The sequence below is a fragment of the Vicia villosa genome, unplaced genomic scaffold (assembly GCF_029867415.1).
Source record: "Vicia villosa cultivar HV-30 ecotype Madison, WI unplaced genomic scaffold, Vvil1.0 ctg.000428F_1_1, whole genome shotgun sequence".
NCBI lineage: Eukaryota > Viridiplantae > Streptophyta > Magnoliopsida > Fabales > Fabaceae > Vicia > Vicia villosa.
The window spans coordinates 1014983-1031483 of record NW_026705204.1 but is presented as its reverse complement, the minus strand read 5'-3'; the positions used below and the strand labels follow the sequence as shown (position 1 = coordinate 1031483).

Genomic DNA, 16501 nt, shown 5'->3' with positions numbered 1-16501 from the left:
TTCTGAAGCTGTCCAATGGAAGCAGAAGTCAGAAGCTATGAATTCTCTGAAGGCAGAAGCTTATATGATCGTCTCTACCGAAATAATCAGGGAAGTCTTTTATTAAAGTTCTTCGAGTATTTATTTCAGGGGGAGATTATTTATCTCAGGGGGAGATTGTTAATCTCAGGGGGAGACATATTCATATGCTTATGCTATAGCTGTGTAATTTGTCTTTTGCCGTCTACTCTTTCTGATCGCAAATTCATATCATTTATATATGTTTTTGTCATCATCAAAAAGGGGGAGATTGTTAGAACAAGATTTGTTCTTATCAATTATCTTAGTTTTGATGATAACAATAATATGAATTTTGCTTAAGATAATATGGTACTCTAATCCAATGCAATTTCCCTTTCAGGAAATATATATAAAGAGTACGCATAATTCAGCGCTCAGAAGTTGTGTCTCAAATGGTTCAGCATGCAACATCAGAACATGGTCTGGCAAGACATCATAAGATGGTCGAAGCAGAATCAGAACATGGCATCAGAAGAACATGAGATCAGAAGCACTGAAGATTAGAAGATGGTATCACGCAACAGAAGCACTTCAAGATCAGAAGATCAGAAGATGCTATGCACCAAGCTGTTTTGACTCTGATGATATTCAAACGTCGTATTCACAAACATCAGATCAGAAGGAAGTACAGGTGGCAGACTACGCTGACTGACAAAAGGAACGTTAAAGCTACTAAAGGCAACGTCAGTAGACACAGCGTGAACAAGGCTCGAGGTAGTTGACAAAAGCGTATAACATTAAATGCAATGCTGTACGGAACACGCAAAGCATTAAATGCACTCAACGGTCATCTTCTCAACGCCTATAAATATGAAGTTCTGATGAGAAGCAAGGTTACCAATTCTTAACAACTCTGAACGAAAATAAACTTGCTGAAACGCTATTCAATCAAAGCTCAGAATCTTCATCAACTCACTACATTGCTGTTGTAATATCTTAGTGAGATTAAGCTTAAACGATAAGAGAAATATCACAGTTTGTGATTATAGCTTTTAAGAAGCATTTGTAAACTCTTGAATAGATTACATTAAGTTGTAAGGAACTAGAGTGATCGTGTGATCAGTATACTCTAGGAAGTCTTAGCAGTTGGCTGAGCAGTTTGTAACTAGAGTGATCAGGTTGATCAGTAAACTCTAGAAAAGTCTTAGAAGTTGTCTAAGCAGTTGTTCCTGGAGTGATCAAGTTGTGATCAGAATACTCTAGAAGACTTAGTCGTGGGCTAAGTGGAAAACCATTGTAATCCGTGCGATTAGTGGATTAAATCCTCAGGTTGAGGTAAATCATCTCTGCGGGGGTGGACTGGAGTAGCTTCGTTAACAGCGAACCAGGATAAAAATAATTGTGCAATTTATTTTTATCGTCCAAGATTTAAAGTCACACTTATTCAATCCCCCCCTTTCTAAGTGTTTTTCTATCCTTCACCTGTATGCTTATATTTTAGTAGGGATTTCCATATATTTTAAAAATTTATTCAACGAAGTTTGGATAGGTTTTGAATCAAATTTGTATGGATACATAATACTTGGATTTTAGTATATGTATATGGTGAATTGTATGAATAACATTGATTGGCTTGTATACTGTGTGTTATGTATGATTGATAAATGCTAAGTGAATTCTTTATTGATGATGAATATATGTTGTGCAACACGTTGGTGGATAATTCGAATATGGCGAATTATTGTGATATGCTTGGATAATTAAGGTTGTGTGATAATCTTAATTGCATATATTGTGAATTGTTGCACATGCATTCATGGGGAGATGATACTCTGGTTTTGGGCTTTGATCCTTGTGTGGAAATAGAAGCGTGGCTTTGTTCCTTTGTGGATTCGGAAGCAGTGGACTATTGTTCATATTTAAGGCTTTGGTCTTGTCCGGATCGGAAGCGTGGCTCTGGTTCTTGAATATGGAATCGGGAGCGGTGAGCTTGATGTTCACATTGGTACCTGTCATACCCCAAAATTTTCCCAACATATTTATTCACATTTCAGTCCATCTGACTTTCAAACACTAAAAAATATACAAGAAGAAAGCATGCAGTCTCTCTCCTAAACAACAACCTCTAAATTAGGGTTTCTGATTTAATCAAGGAATTTGAAATTCTGATATTCCAAGTGGATTTCATGATCTCTCATATGATTCAAATTGCCCCCATGCCAAGTTTCAAGCCCTGATTCAAAAGATTGCTCACTCAATAGCCCAAACGATCAACAATCGACTAGTTGACCTAAAAGTCAAACTATAGTCAAACCACAGTCAAAATTTCTGATTTTTGGTCAAAATCCTCATTATGAAGTATCATTCATCATTTGATCAAGTATTGATCATGATTCATCAAGAAAAGTTCAGAAATCATCAAAGTACAAGGTTGCTAAATTAGGGTTTCTAGGTAAAAGTCAACCGAACTTTGACCAGCCATAACTCTCTCATAATTTCTCAGAAATTCCTCAACCAAATCTCATTCTCAAGGAAATTTGATTCTATACAACTTTGATGTTGGGCCCAAGGTCAAGAAATGCTTCCGCATAAGAAATATGAGCCAATACATTACAGGTCCTTCTAAAAGATCGCAAAAAGTCATTTTTTCTCAAAGCTCATAACTTGGACATGGTAGACTCAACTGAGACGAAACCAAAATTAGCCTTTAGATGACTCTTGGAGCTTTCTAAAAAGTCCAAGAACACTTTCATATGATTAGTATTGAAGGAGATATGAGGCACAAAAGTTGGTCAAATTTCAAGAAGTGCATGAAACCATAATTGAACAATTTTGTGTTTTTGAGCTAATGGGCTTAGGTTTTGGACTTCAAACATACTTATGATCCAAATAAGGACCTATAAAGCCATCCTCATATTTTTGGCAATTTTATTTTTATTTATTTGAATTTTATTCATTTAAATGCAAAATAAATTGGGTAAAACACCAAAAATAATAAATTAAATTGTAGGGCTTGCTTTGGATCATATAAAAGCCCAAGAAACACTTTGAGGCCATGGGATTTTGTTGGTACAAGGCTTGGATATTTATTTTATTTATTTTTTGATTTTTATGCAATTTAAATCAAGAAAAAATAAAACAAATATCAAAATGAAGCATGATCTGATTTTTTTCAATCAAATATCACTCTTAGGGCTCAAGTAAATCTCACATATTTTATTGGAAAGAGATTGAACCAAAATAGCAAGATTTCATATAATTTTAAATCAAATCTTTTTCAACTTTTTCTCTCACAAATCACTTGATTCTTTCTCAATATTTCAACCCTAATTTGTTCCATTATATATACTCAAAACATGCAGCTAGCAAACACACGAAAAAAGGAGTGAAAGCATAGGGTTTCCAAACGTGCAAACTTTCACAAAAATTAGGGCACAAGGTTTCTAAGTCTACGGCCAATATAAATGAGTTCCATGCAATTCATCATACTCCTGAGGTCATTAGGAGTCGTCCCCGACCATCATTGAAGCTCGCAGCGTACCAGAAGCGTCACCACGAAATTGCACCACTTGGTCCTTTTAGTTCTAAACAACCATGCCATTGGACTCAGGGAAAGCTTATTAGCATATCTGGGCAGGTTTTGTGTGTGTGGCGTTTGATTTTTCAGGTTCTGATTCGAAGCCATGGAAGAGGAGAAACCTGCGGAAAATCCGCAGGTAATTCCATAGCTATACCCGCAGGTGATTCCGCAGGGCAAAAGGAATAAGATGATGAGGTGTCCTCTGGCCCCTCTTGCGGTGCATGCGTGTGAATGCTATTGGCCGGTCAGACTTTCTCTTTCTCTCAGCACGCGTGTTTATCCCTCACTGGCGAGTCAACGAATCACCTCCCTCTCTCTACTTCAGAGTGGTTGTTGCGTTAGTACATGGGGCCCACAGTTTGACTAGTTTGAAAAAATTCCATTTGGTTACTTTTATTATATTTATCTCTTACTAATCAGTATTATTATTGAATCAAAACGTGGCTCACTTGACAAGAGAAGGAAGGTTGTATCTTTAGGAACCTGGGTTCGATACTCCCCAGGACCATATTCTTTTTATCAATAGTTGATAACAGATCATGCGTAGTGCAGTCTAGACGTGATCATCATGCACATGCAAACACCAACCGTCAGATCTCTTCAAGTCTGAATCCAACGCATATGGAAAGGGAGGTATACCATGGAGCCTCAGAAGCCTACCACACCCAATCTGAGCTAAGTTCTTATTTTGTTATTTTTATTTTTAGTCTTAATTACATGACTTTTTTTATTTATTTGTCTATTTTCTTTTTCTTTCTTTTATTTTCTTTTATTAAATTTATGTTATTTAAACAAACTATTTTTATAACAATAATCATTTATTTTATTTAATCGAAAACTCGATTTTTCCAATTTTATCAATAACTGTTTTTAAATAATAAAGAATTATTATTTTTGTATATACCCTAGGTAGGTATTATCCACTAACGCATTTTTAAGTCTGGTAAACCTTTTGGGTCACAATAAGTTTTCTTAATAACCCTTTAGGGTTTATAAACTTTTTAGGGTTTGTTAAGGTTTAAATCAGTTAATGCACTAACACTTCTCTTCTTTGTGTTCGACTTTTCAGGGTTAATCAAATATCCTCCGACCCCGCGCCCTGGCAATCGAAAAGCTAAGTTCCTAATCCTTTCTTATTCAAATGTCATTTTAATTTAATTTTTAAATTAGAATTAGGGTTTATCAATGCCATTGAACTTCTCATACACTCACTCCCCTATTATTTTCATTTTCAGGGTCAATCGAAGGTTCAAGGGAATCAAGGCATTCAACGTTTAAAGTTATTTATTGATCCTTCTTATTTTTCTCCGTTTGTTAATTTCCCCCATCCCTGCAGGTGTTTATTGTAATAGCGTAGGACTTTTATCTTTCCGCCTTTAATTTTCTGTAATTTTAAACTGCGTGGTTAGTAATCTTAGGGAGTGCAAGCCTTTAACAGAGTTAGGATAACTAATTACAAGATTAAATATTCGAACTGAACCACGTGATTGTGCCACACACACACCTTTAGGGTAACCCCTCTTGTTGCCTTTGTTGCCTGTTGCCTTATAAACCTGTTGCCTCTAAGTATGCTAAATAGTCAAAGTCCCTCGATTCCAAGGATACCTAAAGCAATTGTTGCCTTCGAAGTTATTGAAACTCCCTCGATGTTGCCTCGGTAAATGATTTGTCCCTATTGCTAAGGTATCCTCGCATGATGCCTAAAGATATTAAATGACTATTCCCTTAGACTACCTGCCCTCTTTATGGCATGGGACAGTCTTATGGCGAACGATTATTCTCAATGACCCTTCACATCCAATTGAAAGACTTCCTGCCCTCTCATGGTATGGATAGACCCTTTCGTTCGAAAGACTAAAAGAACAACTTTTCTAACTTAGGGTAGTTGCTACTAATTGCTTACTCTAAATTCAAATTCAAATCAAATCTTTTCCCATTCCTTTTCAAAGAAACTTTTCAAAAAGACTACGCTTATTTACAAGCTAAAGTTCTTCTTCAAAATCTTTTCCAAAACGCACTTCAAACATTTCAAACAAAGTGAGCTAAGCAATTAAAAGCCCATGGATAACCATGGATACAAAGGGTGCCTTACACCTTCCCTTTGTATAACTTGCCCCCCGAACTCAAAATCTTTTCAAAAGGTCTTTCCTATTCTTTTAGCCTTTCCTAATTGGATAAAATAAAAGTCGGTGGCGACTCTTGCTTAACCGCGACATTTTCAAATAAAGTCAGTTCACCGTATTACAGTACCACATGCACGAGTCAAATTAATTGCATTTAGAGTCACATTGGTTTCTATGTGATGTTTGAGTTTGAAGTGTGCATATGTGATAATCTGAAATTTGTGCTATGTGCAATATTTGTGGAACTCATTTAAATTAAGAAGTGTGATGAATTGTTGGATTATTTGTATACTATGCTCATTGTTCATATTATATATATTCATAATGATGTGAATTCTCACCCTTCTGTTTAAATGATGTTCTGTGCGACATCACGTAGGTTCGGACGAGTAGTTGTGCTTGCACGAATATTAGTCGAGGAGCTTGTTCGGTAAATTTTTTTTTGAGTAGGTAGAGAGTCAGTGCTCTGGTCATGTAAAACTGGGGGGTATTTGAACTCATGTTTGTTATTTTGAGTTATTATTATATATTCTCTTAGTTAACATTTTATTTTGATATATTGTGTTGAGTGGCCTTGGTTCCTATGTTTGGAATTCTTATAACATATTTATGATGTGATAATGTCATTATGTTGGTATATGATTATAGTGTGGGATATGATCATTGAAATGCTTGAGGAAATATTATTCTGTTGCGGTATGCATATTGATGAAACATGAAGTTTTCAAATGTGTTATAATCATGACTAGAAGTATGATATATATATATATATATATATATATATATATATATATATATATATATATATATATATATATATATGTGTGTGTGTGTGTGTGTGTGTGTGTGTGTGTGTGTGTTTGTTTGGTTGGTTAATTTTTATTGTTTGTGGAAACGACATGTGGCACCCTTTGGTTATATGTATGCTTTATTACTCTGTTAATATATGATTTATTTGGGGATAGAAAAGGGGTGTTACATGAGGGATCGAAAAGCTCGGGTGTTTTTATAAAATTCTGTCCAAACTTCTTGCTTCTAGATTGAAAATAGTGTTGGGTACTTTGATATTAAACTGTCAAACAACTTTTGTTCCCGGAAGACAGCTCTTGGATGGTGTTTTAGTGGCGAATAAAATAGTGAACTTTGCAACTAGAATTAAGAGTGAGTGTTTGTTATTTAAGGTCGACTTTGAAAAGGCGTACAATAGGGTGAGTTGGGACTTTCTCAGATACATGATGATAAGAGTGTGGTTTGGAGGTTTGAGGATGTGGCAGATGGAGGCGATCATATTTTCTAATTAGATGTCGGTGTTGGTGAATCGGAGTCCAACTAAGGAATTTGAGATAGGGAGAGGATTTAGGAAGGGAGATCCATTATCTCTTCCTCTTTGAGATTGTAGAAGAAGGTTTGGCGGATTTTATGAGGAAGGCCTCAAACTTAGGAGATTTTAAAGGTTTTAATGTTATAGAAAGTTGCAAAGTTAACATGCTCCAATTTGCTGACGACGCTTGGATAATAGGTGAAGGAAGTTGGGAGAATATTAGGTCAATTGAGGCTATCCTTAGAGGATTTGAGCTTGTTTTAGAATTATGAGTCAACTTTCACAAAAGTAGAATAATCGAGATCAATATCATAATTCACTTGTTCACGACAACGGCCAATTTTTTGTCTTGCAGGATCGAAAATAAAGCTTTTACTTTTTTGAGTATTTCAATATGATCAAACCCGAGGAGCGTCTGCACGTGGAAGCCATTACTAGATAGAATCAACTCGAGATTAGCAAATTGGAAAGGCAGTTTGTCATATTTTTGCGGCAAAATCACCCTTTTGAAGTTAGTTCTTTGTAGCCTTTCCATATTCACTTTGTCTTTCTACAAAGCTCCGATGAAGATACAGAGAGAAATAGAGAAAATACAATATATGTTACTTGGGGAGAGGCGAAGGGGAAAAGGCATATGCACTGGGTGAGGTGGAGTCAAATTTGTAATCCAAATTGTTTAGGAGGTCTCGGGGTGAGAAACATAGAGGAATTCAACATAGCTCTGTTGCTTAAATGGAATGGAAGATAATGAGGGATAATGAGTCTTTGTGGAAGGAGATTTTTAAGGAAAGATATGGGAACATTAAACACAACGTTCTGTTAGGGGAAGGGGGCAATAGTAGGAGTCCTGAATCAAATTGGTGAAAGGATTTGAATAACATCGACAAGAGGAAGAGTGGCACAGATTTTGTTTTTGCAGGTAACGTTATGTTCAAAATTGGATAAGGTAATTTAAATCCTTTTTGGTCAACTGTTTGGCATTGGAGAAATAGTATTCACCTGATCAAAGAAGGAAGATTTGGTGGTCCAAATGGGCAACTAGGTTGACACTGTTTAGCAATGGGGGAATCTTGGGATCGAGGGTGTTTTGGATGTTCATCAGCAGGGGAGTTTGCAACACCTTTTGGTTTTTATGGATGATGCAAGGCCCATTGTCAGAGCTATAGACACTATAGAATAGAATTCGGAGCCAAAAGACAATTATTTGGTCAAAACATGTTACGACTTTATTTCAGTTGAAAGGTTTTCAAAAGATCCCAATGAGAATAAGGTTACAACTTTTGACAGTCTTTGGAAAGCTAAAATTCAAGTTAGAGCCTTTGGATGGAGGTGTTTCTACAACAGGCTTTCGAACAAGGATCAACTTCGCAAGTGAGGTATTCTTTCATCTTCTCATGATCTTACTAGCATCTTTTTTTTCTAAGAAGAGGAAAGCTTGGACCATTTATTTTTTAACTGTAAGATGGAAAAATTAGTCGGGCAGAGAGTGGAGAGTTGGATTTATATATAAAGGGGGAAGATACTTCGTTGTGAAAAAATTTCAATAGCTGGATTAATAAAAGTAAGATTTAGAGGTTGAAAAAGGGGAAGGAATGAGTACTGTGAACATCGGTAATATGGAGTATTTGGAAGATTAGGAATGATATTTTATTTAACGATGCTTTTCAATTTAGAGGATTTGTGTTGGTCGATTAAGTTGAAGGCTTGGAAGTGGTCTTTTATAGGAGATATTCCTCATTCCAAATGTAATTTCAACGAATTTTGTAAGGATCCTAAGTCTTATTTAGCTTAGGTTGTTATGGGTTTGGAATTTCTCTTTTCTCGGTTAGCCAGTGTTCGTATTTTGTAAAAGAGCAAGAGTACCCCTAGTACTCTTTTAATGTTATCCTTGCTTACAAAGGAAAAATCTTTCTGGAGATTTAAAGATATTGAGAAACGCTTCTAAAAAAATATTGAAAAAGGTAGAGAATTAATATATTTGTATGATTAATATATTGAAAAAAAATGAGAAATTGAGAAACACTTAAGTAAAAAATAGGAGATATTCTTCGAACTTATAAATTTACTTATCTTCGTAATGGTAAGCTTTTTTTTGGTTCGTCAAAAAATGTGAAAGAGGTATAGAATAAGAGTATTGTTTGACCTGGAATTTGGTTCAATGTTAGATCGTTCTCTCTCTCTCTCTCTTTCTCTCTCTCTCTCTCTCTCTCTCTCTCTCTCTCTCTCTCTCTCTCTCTCTCTCTCTCTCTCTCTCTCCTCTCTCTCTCTCTCTCTCTCTCTCTCTCTCTCTCTCTCTCTCTCTCTCTCTCTCTCTCTCTCTCAATAATTGGATTTAGAACTCTACCTTGTGTCTAGTGGCTTCTTGGTGATTCCTTGTGGTCTTGGTCTGCGGTTGAAGATTTTAGTATTTGAGCTCTAGCTTGGTCAATGTTGGTTATTGGTTTGCTGGTTGTTTAGTTGCTAGGCTTTTCTCTTTTTTGGCTTGTTTTTGTTGTTGTTGTTCATGTTCTTGCTATGTTGTTTTTTGCTTTTCTTTGTTTTGTTTCTTCGGTAGTTTTTTGTTGGTGTTTGTTGGTCTGGTATTTTTTGTGTATGTGGTATTTTTTTGTGTACTCTTAAAGAGTATTTTGCCATTTTTATTAATATATTATTTAACCATTTAAAAAAGGATTATTTTTTGTGTGTACTGGTCTTTTATTTTCTTGTGAACTTGCGTACATTGTTAGGAAAATTAATTTATGCTTGAATTTTATTTTAGTTGGCAATGTTCTTTGTCCTACACATCACTATCTTTGGAGTGTTTAACCTTTGAATTATTTAAATTTCACAACAAGTGGCATCATCCGTGGAACATATGGGTTAATTTTACAAGTCAACTCCATGGATTATAAATGGGATATCAAGAAGTTTTTTCGAGACAACGATTTTAAGAAGTGAAGAAACAAATAATCTTAGCCTCTTTTATAGAGACAAGGATATTGGTAGGTTCTCTCTTTAGACATGTTAAAGGGAATATATTCTGAGAAATAACATTGAGCCCCTCGTTTCTAGGATGATCTACATCAATATCCTATTATTCTCAATATATATGATTAATAACTTTTCTCCTATTTGATGTATGATTAAGCATGAGTGAGTAGCTCACTCAGGCTATAGGACTCTTTTAGCCCTAGCTTCACCTTAAACATGCAGTCTTCCCTCACACCTCTTTATAAAAAGTCCAGCATTTTAATTTTTCATTTGCTCCCTTGACATGAAAAGCTTCTTTGGTGAACCTGCGAATGTGATTCCTCAAAGTTTCCTTCTTTCTCTGTAAGATGGCGAGGTACGCCTAATGTCTTTGTTGGCACTTCCTAGAGATAATTAAGTGAAGGTGAAATCTCCACATGTTATCTTCAATGAGTTAATATAATTGTATTCTAATCCATTAAACCAAAACACATCAGCGTCTCTGACTATAGGAATTATAATGAAAGGTTTATCAAATTAGTTAAGAATGGTGAGATTTGTTTTCTATATAGCTCTCATGTCAATGTCATGTTAATTTCTTTTCTTATTTCTAATAGTGTATTTAGATAGTAGTGATTAAAATTGTAATTCTAATTCAAGTCGTATTACACATGTAATCTTCGTATATAATGGTTTCATATATAATCAAAGTTCTTGAATACACATGTAATCTTCGTAAATTAATTTTTTTAATCAATTTATCATATATATATATATATATATATATATATATATATATATATATATATATATATATATATATATATATATATATATATATATATATATATATATATATATATATATATATATATATATAAGAATTGTTATGTTATAAGTGGTAAAAGCACATTAAAATGAATGCAATCTCTAAAATTTATAATCTTATATTATAACGTCATTGATTTCTTTACTTTGACCATCGTAATATATTAATTTTACCTCTGAAATAATATCTCTATATAAAGATGTTGCATTGCACCAAACTAACATATTAGGCAATTAATATTGTCTGCATATATAATATTTTGGTATGCGTATAATATAATAAAAAATATAATATATTTTGGTATATATATATATATATATATATATATATATATATATATATATATATATATATATATATATATATATATATATATATATATATATATATATATATATATATATATATATATATATATATATATATATATACTAGTGTCTCTACCCGTGCGAGGCACGGGATAAAATTTCTTATAAAAATATTTTATAATTACTTATAATTTATAAATAAAGTTATATTAACATTATAATTTTTTTATGTGATTAGCTGCATGCAAAAAAGTTTTTTATGAATAATTAACTATAATTTGTTTATAAAAATATCTTTATTATTTAAAAATTTAATTTATTTAACTATAAAAAAAATTAAATTTTAAATTATGATGCTAATTTAAATCAAATAGAATTTGTTAGTTTTTTTTGTAGGTTACCAAAAAAATGATTTAGTCTTTAAATAAATAATATTAATTAAGAAATTAAAACAAAAATCTTTTTTAAAGTTGGTGAAATAAATAAATAAGATCTCATTTTAAAGATGACCTTCATTGCTGAGAAACAATATATATGAAATCAATTTTAATTTATAAAACTTATATATTTATAATTTTTTTTGAATAAAATGATAAAGATTAGAATTCAATCAAAGAAATTATAGAAATTAAAAGTTTAAATATTTATAGTATGTTATGATTTGAAGAGATTTAGTTTTAGGAAAACAACTTAGTTTTATTATTCTATGTCTGCAATAATTTATAAGATTTAAAATGTCAAATAAAAACGTTTTAGTAATAATAATAATAATATTGTTATTATAATATAATAATATTAATAAATAAATATAATAATAATAATACTAATATAATATTCAATCACCACTATTAATAATAATAATATAAATTATATATATTATTATAATATTTAGCAAATAATAATAAAAATTCTAATATTTTTATATTATAATTTTCATAGTTAAATTTTAATATTATATTATAAAATTTATATTTGAGAATACTCCGTTTAAAAGCATCTCTTAAATAAAAAGTAAAGTAAATATATTATGTGAAAAAATATTTTAGTTATCCTACAAATTTTCTCAAATAATTAACTTATACTATAATATTTTATTTTTTAAAATTTAGTTTAAAGAAGTGAAAATGTTTGAGTTTTTTAATCAATTTTAACACTCAAAATAATTTTTTCATATTCACTCTTTCTCTTTATTAAATTAATACTAAAATATTATATATTTTAGAATCATCAATGTCTATAAAATTGAAAAAAAAATACTCTTTAAAGTTTCATTTTAATTTTCAAAATTATTTTTTCTTTAATTTAATTATTGATGTAAATATAATTAATTTATTCAGATGATTATATAAAGTGTTTCTATTCATTAATGATAAACATTAACCCATTATAATTAATAGTTTTTTATATCCCATAAAATAAACAATTTATTAATCATGTCACAGCAATATTTTGCCACTATAATAAACTAATAAAAAAATTATGAAAATATAAATGAAGTTATTTGATTAACATAGGAACACCGGAGAAAATATCAATATGATAAGATATAATATGATTTTAAAAAATATAAAAAAATATCTACAAAATAAATGATTTAAAAATAATATAAATAATTGTTGTTGCATATATATATATATATATATATATATATATATATATATATATATATATATATATATATATATATATATATATATATATATATATATATATATATATATATATATATATATATATATATATATATATATATATATATATATATATATATATATATATATATATATATATATATACTTGATCTCCAATTTTTCAAAAAAAAAAAACACAAATATAAATTAAACACGTGATTGAATTTGAATGTAAAGAAAAAAAAAAGTTTGTAACTTGTACTGTAACTTTATTCCAAAAGAAAAATATTGTAGAAGTCAATGTATCACGATGGCTAAATATATTGCATTACCCTATCCCAATAAAGGAAGAAAATATCATTACTGATAGTTATAGTATGTTAATAATAAGAGTTATAGTGCATTAATAAGAATGTCAATCTCAAATAACTAACCAAGTTATTGAGATTCATTTCCAAAATATTTGAATTAATATTTTTAATAATTGTATTTAAAGCAGCTATCATTTAATATTTTATAAATATATTTAATAAATTGCAAACTGATATATTTTTTATAAAAATATTTAATAAATTGCAAAATAACGTATAAAATACATGGTTAAAATTATGACACTATTGAACCCTAAATTACAATTTCTTTAATTATTGGACAATCCATCCATAACAGCAAGTGAACCCCAAACAACTTCATTAGCTCCTAAAAGTGACCATGCACTCACGTGATTTTCTTTCTCTTTGAAGAAATTTCCAAGGTTTTCTTTTTTTTTTTTTGAAAGCAAGAGATTATATTAGAAATAACAAGATTCGAGATTACATCCCACAAAAAGGCCGAAAAAGAAAATTACAAACCGATTGGAACCTAGCATAAGTAAAACAATGGGTTATTGCTAAACTCATAAAAGTTATAATTGGAATGAGTAATTTTCCCTATGAACGACCACCTCCAAACGAGAGCCTTACAACTCCAAACGACATCCCTCGAATTCCAAGTACCGTCGTTGAAGACAATTTCGTTCCTTCGCAACCAAAGGTTCCACAAAGTAGCTAACCAAACCATACCCGTTTTAGTGCTTTTGACTTTCTTCGCACGACAAAAGGAACTCCAAGACAAAAAACTATCTTTTAAATCTACTCCTAGCTTAAACGGTATCCCAATCCACTCGGCAATTTCCCTCCAAACCATTCCGGCATACCGACACATGAGAAAAGAGTGAAGAATAGATTCGTTGTAATTGTCACAGAACACACAATCAAGATTCGAAGTATTGGAAATAATTCCTCTTCGCCAAAGTGAGTCCTTTGTTGGGACTTTATTGTGGATAGTGATAGTAGACTTATATTACTATTCGTATCAGTATCAAATGTCTCGACATAGCTGCAGGCCTGCAACAGGATTAGCCACTTTCAGAATGAAATTTTTTAAAACAAACAAAAAACTTCATATTTGAAATATATAACCTTCCATCTGATGGATATTCAGCCACCACATGCATATCAGGGTTTTCTTCTAAAACCTGCGTAATAGGCATAAATGCTGCAACACAACTCCAAATATATAAGAAACGACAACAGTCATTCAAAAAACTAAAGAACTTGTTGCAGCTCAAATTTGTTCAAAATGAAGAACTTGTACAACAACTCGAACGGGAAGTCATTCATTTTGTGTTGCGTGTGTCGATGCATATGCAATTAATTTTTTGACATTCATTAGTCGACATATGTTCTTCCTTTCATATTCTGTCAAACTTTGGTGCTCCTGAAAATTATAGACTCCGACGAAATCAAAATTTAAGCGAAGATATGACTTCGTATATTATCATTGAGAAATAGGCACAATTTAGAAAATTTCGTGACCAAATATCACGTTAAGCAATAAACAAAATCAGCTAAAACATCTTCAAGGTAACAAAATTTTACCTTTAAGCTGATATTGATGGCTCTGTATATACCATCATGATTTTGTCTAGCAAACTCTGGAACTGTGATAAATCAACAAAATTTGAGAGGCTGAGATTTGGATCATGTACAATCTCTCCAAGATAACTATCAACCAACTTGCCAACATTCGATATCGATATATTGTTTCAACCAACAATTTATTCCTCTGAGCAGTTACTGAAAACAGAAGGTTGACAAATATATGTTATTCATTACAATGTTAATAAAAATTACAAAATGAAAGAATATTAAAACACATGTTATAAAAAAGAATAAGCACTTTTTGAAATAATGAAAAAGCAAGTATAAAATGAAATTACAAAATTAAAGTTATTGGAAGTAAAGTAATGGTTCACAAAAGGGTCATATCCCATTACACCATTATATTAACATTACAACATTGAAGAAACTTTGAATTTAAAGGAGGAATGAAAATTTTATCTCATTCACATCTTGTTGGCTTCACAAGCTATTATGAAGACAGTAAAAACAAAGCTATAATTGGACCATATAAACAAAGCTATAATCTAAAATCAAAGTTATTACCAAGACAGTAATACAACCCAAATCTCACTCACTACTACTCATCCCTTCACCTTAAATCGGACCAGCACAAAAATTCACTTTGAAACCAAAACAAAGCTACATGTCCATGAACAAACCAGTTGCACCTACAATAAAATACTTGTAGCTCCACACAATACAAATTTTTAGCAGAAAACTCCATCTCTTACCCACAAAATTCGAACCGAACCGCAACAGCTTCATAAACTTTCCAAACAATTCAACCAAACCTGTATGATAAAAGCCAATTAATTCTACATCAATAATAACATAACCGAACCAATTCATGTAACAAAATTAAACCTATAACTTAACTCACCAACATGAAATTCTGCACCAGATGAAAAGGATAAAAAAGAACCTGTAGCATAACCGAAATGGTGCACCTGCATAACGCATCCTAATCAAATAAATCGGTGCAAAAACCAACAGAGAACCATGTATAAAGATCCTATAAAGTATAAACATCATTTAAACTGAAAAATGTAAGCTTTATGGAATCAATAGTTCAAAACATTTAAATTATGATAGTTGTTTTAAAGAATCACAATGGTTGTAACAAAGTTATGAAATCAGCTAAGGAGAGTTCTCATCTTAAGCATCTGAATTCCAATTTCAAATATTTAAAATTCTACACTAATTGTAACTATTTAGTTCATTAGAATAATCAAATAATACAACAATTCTTGTTTCAAATCAAAAAAGGGCCATAGAGAGATACCTTGGCAGATTTTTTTTTTGAATTAACATCAGCTCCATTCTCAAGCAACAATGCAACAATTTAATCTAAATCCAAAACAAACAAAAAAACAAATAAATAAACAAACTTTGAAAAAAATGATAAAAAATAGTTAGTGAAGATGTGAATTAAGAAACCTCGTTATAACCCTTTGCAAATGCAAAATGAAATTGCAAAACATGGCCAAATTGTGAAACCCCGTTGTGTTGGGTGTATGTATCAGAGAAATTCCATAGCTTTGCGATTCCTTTCTTTTTTCAAGCTTTGCAATCTCATGACCATCACTGTCGTTTGCTTCAGATGGTTGTTCTTCGGATGGAAAAGCTTATGCGGCGTAACCAGTGCGAGAAGCCAAAGAATCACAAAATAGAAAGGGTTGTGATAGAGAGTGAAGGACATGGGTATGAGGACGAAAAGTTTATTTTAAGGGTTTAGTCAGTGAAGAGACTCTAGGAACTGAGAAGGTTCTGTTAGCTTTGGCAAGTGAACTTGGTTTGTTCAGTCTTTCCAAAAAACG

At 31.5% G+C, this 16501-nt stretch overlaps 1 long non-coding RNA gene across 1 annotated transcript; it reads right to left on the bottom strand.

Moving 5' to 3' along the window:
* Positions 1-14724: 14724 nt before the first annotated feature.
* On the bottom strand, positions 14725-15624 carry LOC131628167 (uncharacterized). Its single transcript, XR_009291678.1, has 3 exons — positions 15565-15624; positions 15278-15475; positions 14725-14858 (listed from the first exon to the last, which is right to left on the bottom strand). It is a non-coding gene; the product is annotated as an uncharacterized LOC131628167 (long non-coding RNA).
* Positions 15625-16501: the final 877 nt, after the last annotated feature.